The sequence below is a fragment of the Ceratosolen solmsi genome, unplaced genomic scaffold (genome assembly GCF_000503995.2).
Source record: "Ceratosolen solmsi marchali unplaced genomic scaffold, CerSol_1.0 scaffold63, whole genome shotgun sequence".
Classification (NCBI taxonomy): domain Eukaryota; kingdom Metazoa; phylum Arthropoda; class Insecta; order Hymenoptera; family Agaonidae; genus Ceratosolen; species Ceratosolen solmsi.
In genome coordinates this window covers 1079795-1087488 of record NW_011948437.1, presented here as the reverse complement: position 1 = coordinate 1087488, position 7694 = coordinate 1079795, and positions in this window count along the sequence as shown.

Sequence of the window (7694 nt, the reverse complement as noted above, 5' to 3'; positions counted from 1 at the left end):
ACAGCCGGCCTTTTTCCCAATGCAAGAAGTTTTGTATAATATAAAAGCAAATTCAGCGCGCGCTAAGACCAGGTCGGAAACGATAACAATTTTCGTGCTTTGGAGATGTATTATTCAATTAAAATTTGTGAAACATAATTCATGAAACCTGGTTCAGCTGTAGGCTGATTATATACGTATCTTCGATCTCATCTAAATGTATTAACACAATTGAAGGTGCAAAATATTTTTTCATAATATTCGCGTGATTTTATAATACTAAAGCAATTACCATTTCGTGTCTGAATACACTTATTTTTTAATCTAATAAATTCAATGCACAATTAGTCATAATTCCTACAAATAATCTTCATCAAATTAACCTTGTTAATCAAGATATTGTATCTTCTTTAGATACAGTACAGTACTATTTTTGCATCTACATTGAAAAGAGATATTTTAGATATGCCGTAAGCCTATTAAACATCAAAACATTTCAAAGCATAAAATGAAATCACTAGTTATATTGTCAAATAAAAAATTGTTATACATTTTTATGTCGCCATTAATGTTCGGATTGTAAAAGTTAATGTGTCCTTATATTAAATGTTATTTTTCCAAATAATTATAAAAACAATTTAGTAAAATATCAGATATGTTAGAAATTGTATAAGAATATTCTGTCAAAAAATTTTTTTTGTTTTTAAATGGATCTTGATGGACATGCGTCTGTGTGAGCAATTAGAACAATTTCTGCCGATACCTAATCCATTCAGGGATTATGATTCCTTTGTCATACTAAAGTTGCATTCGTTTATGACAAATTGAAATAGTAAAATGAAGTTTCAGTTATTCATGCAAAATGTGTTATTTAATATTGAACGATCGAGAAACAAAGTAGCATCAGTGCCTGCATAATTGGCATGTCTCTTATTTAAAGACAACTTACTTAGAATTAAATCAACTCGAGGAATGCAATACTTAAAGAAAAACAAAAACAAAAACAAAAACAAAAACAAAAAAACAAAAAAAAAACAAAAAAAAAACAATAATCGAGATATAAATGTTTCTTTGAGATGAAGACTAGAAAAATTATTTTTTACAATTTTCAGATGACAAAAGGAAAAAAATTGCAAAATAAAAAAATGATTTTTGATCGAACATTTCATTTAAAATATCAAGAAGCGTTATTCTATTCTTTGTATATTAAAAAAAAATTAATGTTATTTTTTATATGAAATTAAATAAATAATAACAATTTTCATAGTGACTTCGATATGAATTTATATGACGTTTGTAAGATGAAAAAAAGAAAATGAAACAACGCTAGCAGTCAAATAAATGTAGACTGTTCTAACTAAATAACGATATTCAGCACTACGTTGTTGCATTTCGTACATCTTAGCAAAATAAAATGAAATAAAATAAACAAAATAATTGTATAATATTTAATATGTGTATAATATTTCTAATAATAATTAATAAGCTAATATGTGAAGTTCTTTCGAAGCGCAAAAGTAATGATAGATAATGTAGGAATAAATTAATGCCATATATATATATATATATATGTATTATAGGAATTCACTCGAGTACGTAAAATAAAAATTTGTGACTTAGACATTACGATAAACATAGAATGGAGAGAAAAATAAGTACGAATTGTATTCAAAACGCATAATTTATTAATATTACACTGATTTAATATGAAGCATTTGTATGTGCAAAAAATTAACTATAATTCACAGTCAATTACATGTACGCAATTGACTTTTATAGAGAAAAAAAAAGTAACAATATGACCTATTTTATCAAGTAGAAACAATTAAAAAAGGTAAAATTCTATTAAAATAAATTTTAAATTACAACGCGAAATCTCAGAATCTCGCGCTTGAAACAAATGAAAGTAAATCATTGACGAGTATAAAAGTCGCGAATTATCTTTATAAAATAAGAAATCGCGTTACTTTAATGATTATACTCTGTACTTGTACCAGCGCACATTTATGTTAATTAACTTGATGAAATAAACTTCTACTACTAAATTTTAGGTGGTAACCATAAGGCGTCTGATATTTTATAAATTTACTAATCCATAAAAGTAAATAAAATATTTGTAGAAAATTTAGGCAGTATTAAATCTTTTTTATTTTATTTTTTTATTTTTTTTTTGTTTTTGTTTTTTTTTTTGTTCTTTTTTTTATTTTATAATAAGCCACTATGTAAGAACATGAAACAGTTTTAAGTAAATTTAAAGAATATTTCCATATTCCGTGATTTAATTTTTTCCTATTTTATAGATTAAAGTTTTGTCTTCATGGCACTAATTTACTAGCGTAATGTAGATTACGATATGCAACTAGAACAATGTTTTAATAGTGCTTGTATTTGATAACTGTTTTATTTGGATACGTATTGTAAAAATATATTTTTTATGGCGAATATTGAAATTAATAATTGTTTACAAAATACGACATGTAGTATTATTATCTTACATAGCTATAAATTATACGACCCTAAATAAAAAATAAATATCAAAGGACATTGAAAAATCTCTAAGTATTTGTAAAGATTATACTGAATTTGTTAATATGCAAGACTTACAGCAACTTATTTTAATACAAAAAAGACTGTCGTACCATTGTAATAAACGAATATCTCAATAATTTGAAAGATGAAAGAGTGAGGGATTCGAATGAGGGAACTAGACAGACAGACGGACAGACAAGCTGATGGGCTGATAGATTAATAGACATTATAAAGGAAATGAATATCTCGTTATATATATATATATATATATATATATATATATATATATATATAAGTGTATAGCTATTTGCCGCAAGTTCACTTTGTACTCACCAACTCGGAATCTGTAAAAAGGAAAACTTTTTTGAAAAAAAAAAAAAACATAAAAATAATTGAGATGGAAAAATGTATGAGCAAAGTTACAACTTGAAGAGTGTTAAGCCATTTTTATACTAATAATTACATAATCAGCTAACACTTTTTAAAATTCGACATTCTGTATTATCAGTTTCATGAGGTAATAACTATACATCTAATGAGTAGAATAACATAATTAATAAGCGTATGATATTATGGAGTAATTTTCTTGAATAATAATGAAAATTTGTCTTCTTTTATACCAATCAAAATTAATGCTTCTTTTCTTTTATTTACGTTTTATCCTATTAAAATTGTCAACAATTTAATTTACTTATTTATACGAATAAATAATAATTATAAGAATTATAAGAATTACGTATAAATACGAATAAGCGACTCCATGAAATTATCACTGTAATATATATATTTATATATATATATATATATTTTTTTTTTCATTCAACTTTTTTCTTTTTTTTTTTTTTTTTTGAAGCAGCTGCAAATAATACTTCATACAATATGCTGAGAAATGTAAAATAAAATAATAGAATGCATGAACAAATTTTCAGCAATAATTTGGAAACTCACACGTTTAATTTCAATGGATATATTATGCCATAAATACGAGTTTGTTGAGATTATCCTAAATATGCCAACACAAATGACTGTCTAGTTTTTAATAGTAACTTAAAACTCCTCTAAACTTTAGGATAAAGAATACAGTGAAAAGGCAATTTGATTGAAGACGAAGAGATTTAAATGTCTGTCCAATGTAGAATGGTGACCGTAATGGCTCTCGAGACTTGTAAAATTATTTTTTAAACTACTCGTCGCGTATGGTACAATTTCCACGTGGAAGAGAATTTAGAAAAATTTTCATTGAAAAAGAAAAAGAATAAAAGTCAATGTAATCGTAGACATTATATCATACTTTTATGAATTCATGAAATTTAACAACTGTTCATTTGTTTTAAATAAAAATCTTTTCTAGCAGACACAATATGAAATTTGTTTTTAAAGAGAATTCGTTTATATTTAATAAAGATATTTGTTATAATTGATAAAAAGTCTTTAGAAAAAAAAAGAAATATTAAAAAATTAGCATAAACGCAAGGGCCTAAGTGTGTATATAACATATTTTAGTATTCCCATGTACAATTTATTTCTGCATGTGCACCTTAATAAAAATAACTTCTTATCTTTTATTGTATAAGTGGTTGCATATTTATCTTATCTTATATGTGATTAATGAAATATGAAAATATTGAATAAAAAATTGTTATAAAGAGAATGTGTAATATGGTTTTTATATTATTTATAACTTGTTGCATATAATTTAAACGTATTATTATAAAGGCCAATTAAATTAATTAATAATTTTATTTTCATTTGAAAGAAAAATAATTTCAATTTTATTAATATTCGCATTAAATTTTAATTCAAATAATAATTATTACTGTATATAAAATTAATGGCAATTTAATTATAAAATACTATTTGAACAAATTTAAGCCACAGTTTGAGGAAAAAAATTAATGTTATTAGTGAAGCACTAGAGTTATTAAATAATCTATTGTTTATTATAATTTTTCTAACGAAATATATCCATAGTTGTAATAATCAATAGTAAATATTAATATATATATATATATATATATATATATATAGAATTTTAAGGAAACATTTTAAGAGAGTGATTTTGTAACAAAATTGTTCTTAGAGTACAAAGATATCACAAAATATTATCAACAATGACATATATTTTATAGCATTTTATACATGCGTATTTATGTAGTTGGATGTATCCATTTTGTTAAACGAACCATTTTAACTTTTCATCATTTTTGTCTCATTATTTAATATGCAATTAATTACTCAAATATTCAATTAAATATATTTACTTCCCTTTATAAATAAAATAAGACTCGAGATTATTGTAATATGTATTTAAATTTTGCAATAAATGACCGAATCGAAAATATAGATAATTCAAACATATTTGTTTATGTTACTATCTTTAACATACAAACATTTGCTTTTATTTCATTTACTTTATTTTAACTTTAATATTATATTTATTATAAATTCATAATAATGAAACATTACAAGTTATTTCTGCGTAATTCTAAACCAATGAACCTTTCCCCACTTCCTCGCTTTCGTCTCCTAGTATGTGCTAGGTGCTATCTTTCCAACTTCCTTAACATGGTATACGTCGCGTCCTGTATACAGTCGAACGTACAATCGAGTTACTAACGTATCATCTACATTTCTGTGTTCCATTCACTTGTTGAATAAAAAGTGTTGAGTGCTGACACGTGCTGCTCGAGAATTAAAATGGGAATGCCTTCTAGTAAATTAAAGTCCAGTCGCAGTCAAAGTAAGTAAAAACATCCTCTCACCGATGACTGTATATTTTATAAGACGGGAAATGTGTAAAATTGTGATCGGCTGATTTTTATGTTTCTTTTTTTATGATTTTTTTTTTCTTTTTTTTTTTTTTTTTATGATGAAAATTATTTAGATTCTTTCTGCAACTGATTCGGCTTTAGCGTGTGAAGTTAACTACAAAGTTTCGCTAGGAATTATTTTACAATATTATGTATTTAACGTAAATTTAATACCTTATCTTGCTGAGATGTTAAATGTATCGAGATGCAAAATTAAAATTATCCCTTCTGATAAGGTGTATCAAATACTAATAATACTCATTATTTCGATTATTAATCCTGTGGTAAGAAATTTTAATATTTAAAAAAAAACTTAAGTTTATTCTACATTGAAAGCATGTGAATTGTTTGTATATAATTATTTCACAGCATGTTAAAAATGTATAATAATTATTATAATTTCACAATGTTTTATTGTTACTGGGCCGTTTATTCGATAGACTAAATAGTTTTGGTAATATCTTTCTTACAAAAATTACTTTCACGGCAGAATTTTCGATAAGATGAGAGAGTGCGTTAATTAAAATTTCACATAATAACGGCAAAACAATTTTATTATTGGGCTACGGCCAAAAACTTCTATGCAATCCGGTATTGGCAGATTAATAAATTATGCATTTTCGTGAATTCAAAGGCTTAAATTACCAAAGTAATTGTCAACTATTTTTTATTCATGATATAATGTTTGATTCTATTAACTAAAATTTATTCCTATGATTTCACTATCAAAGCAATAAATCTTTTATTTATATTAATGCTAGGCTATTCTAACAAATTTTCAAATCATTCAAATGTACGTAATGGACTCAAATCCAATAAGGTTTATAAATTGTCAAAATGTGACTTGTGACAACAAATGGATCGAACTAATTAATTTTATAACGAATAATTTATCAATATTATCGTTTCGCTTAGCCACTAAATTCTAATGACAATCAACATTATTATTATTACTTTAAATATTATTAACAAAATTATTTCACCCTACAATTATCATTATAATACATCATACACTAATTGTTAATTTTTTTTTTTTTTTTTTTTTTTTTAGTGGGGGGGGGGGGGGGGGGGGGGGGAGATTTTCAAGATTCAATCAACCGACTGGTAAAGCTTGAAATTGATATATATATATATATATATATATATATATCGAAACTTTTAAATTAATTCTGCCATTCAAAGATTAGTGAAGAGGAATAACGGACAAGTGTACCCATATTATACATACGTCCAATGATCAGTGCTAGAGTCTGCACTGACAGAAAATACCATTGCGTCAGGATTTTCGCAAGACAAAAGCATCCCACTCCGATAACGGAAAATGTCCCAGTCTCCGGCTACAATACGCGACTGCCTATCTTCCCGTATGTAATATAAATCGATGCGGCTTACAGGAAAACATAAGAGATACGAGTAGAACGAAGCTACCGTCAGCAACAGAAGCAGCGGCAACAGCAGCAGCAGCGGGGCAACAGCAACAGCAGCAACAGCAACAGCAGCAACAGCAACAGCAGCAACAGCAGCAACAGCAGTAACAGCAATAAGAGCAACAGTGCCGGTAGCTGCTCTTTACAGTCGTCGTCGTCGTCGTCGTCGTCGTCGTCGTCGTGTGTGTGTGTGTGCGCGCGCGCGCGTGCGTGCATGCGAGCCTGTGTATATAGGAACTAAACTCGCCAATTGCTTATCAGAGATATACTAGTATTACGCAGATATAAGTGTGTCGTGCAAGTTTCTCCATTCATAATCGAGCTGATGAATTTTTTTTTTGCATCTCAGATTTTTTCAAAAAAAAAAGTTGACGATTCATATATCGATTGAGACGCATTATCGAATGCAGAATTATTATTAATAAGCGAAAAGACGGGCAGCAATATTGCGTATAGGATAATTTATTGTACATTATTATACAAAGTACGTCTTATTAAATATATTTAGTATAATGTAAATTTTTTCTTATATATATAGAAATTTTTTGTCTTGACTATAAGTGAGTGCATTTATTGACCTGCTTCGTTTTTTCTTTTTTTTTTTTATATCACTGACATTAATTCATAGTTTCATGTAGGAGACAATTTTACATTTGAAAATTTATTTCCTCGATCAGCGATAGCATCAAGTATTATTAATGATATCACAAAGATGTTGAATAATTTATAGACGTAAATTGTTCGTGTTAAATTGTCTTAATGGTGTGCGCTAAAATGATACTTGCAGGTGTTGATTTGATAAAATATTTCTAAATTAAATTGTCAAATATACACGGAAGCGGTTGGATGTTTTTCATAATCTAAGTTTGCACGAGAAGAATATGTGCGATTTGCTTTTGAGACGCACTTCCGACAGTCTGCACTTGACGCCACTGCATTTCATTGTATT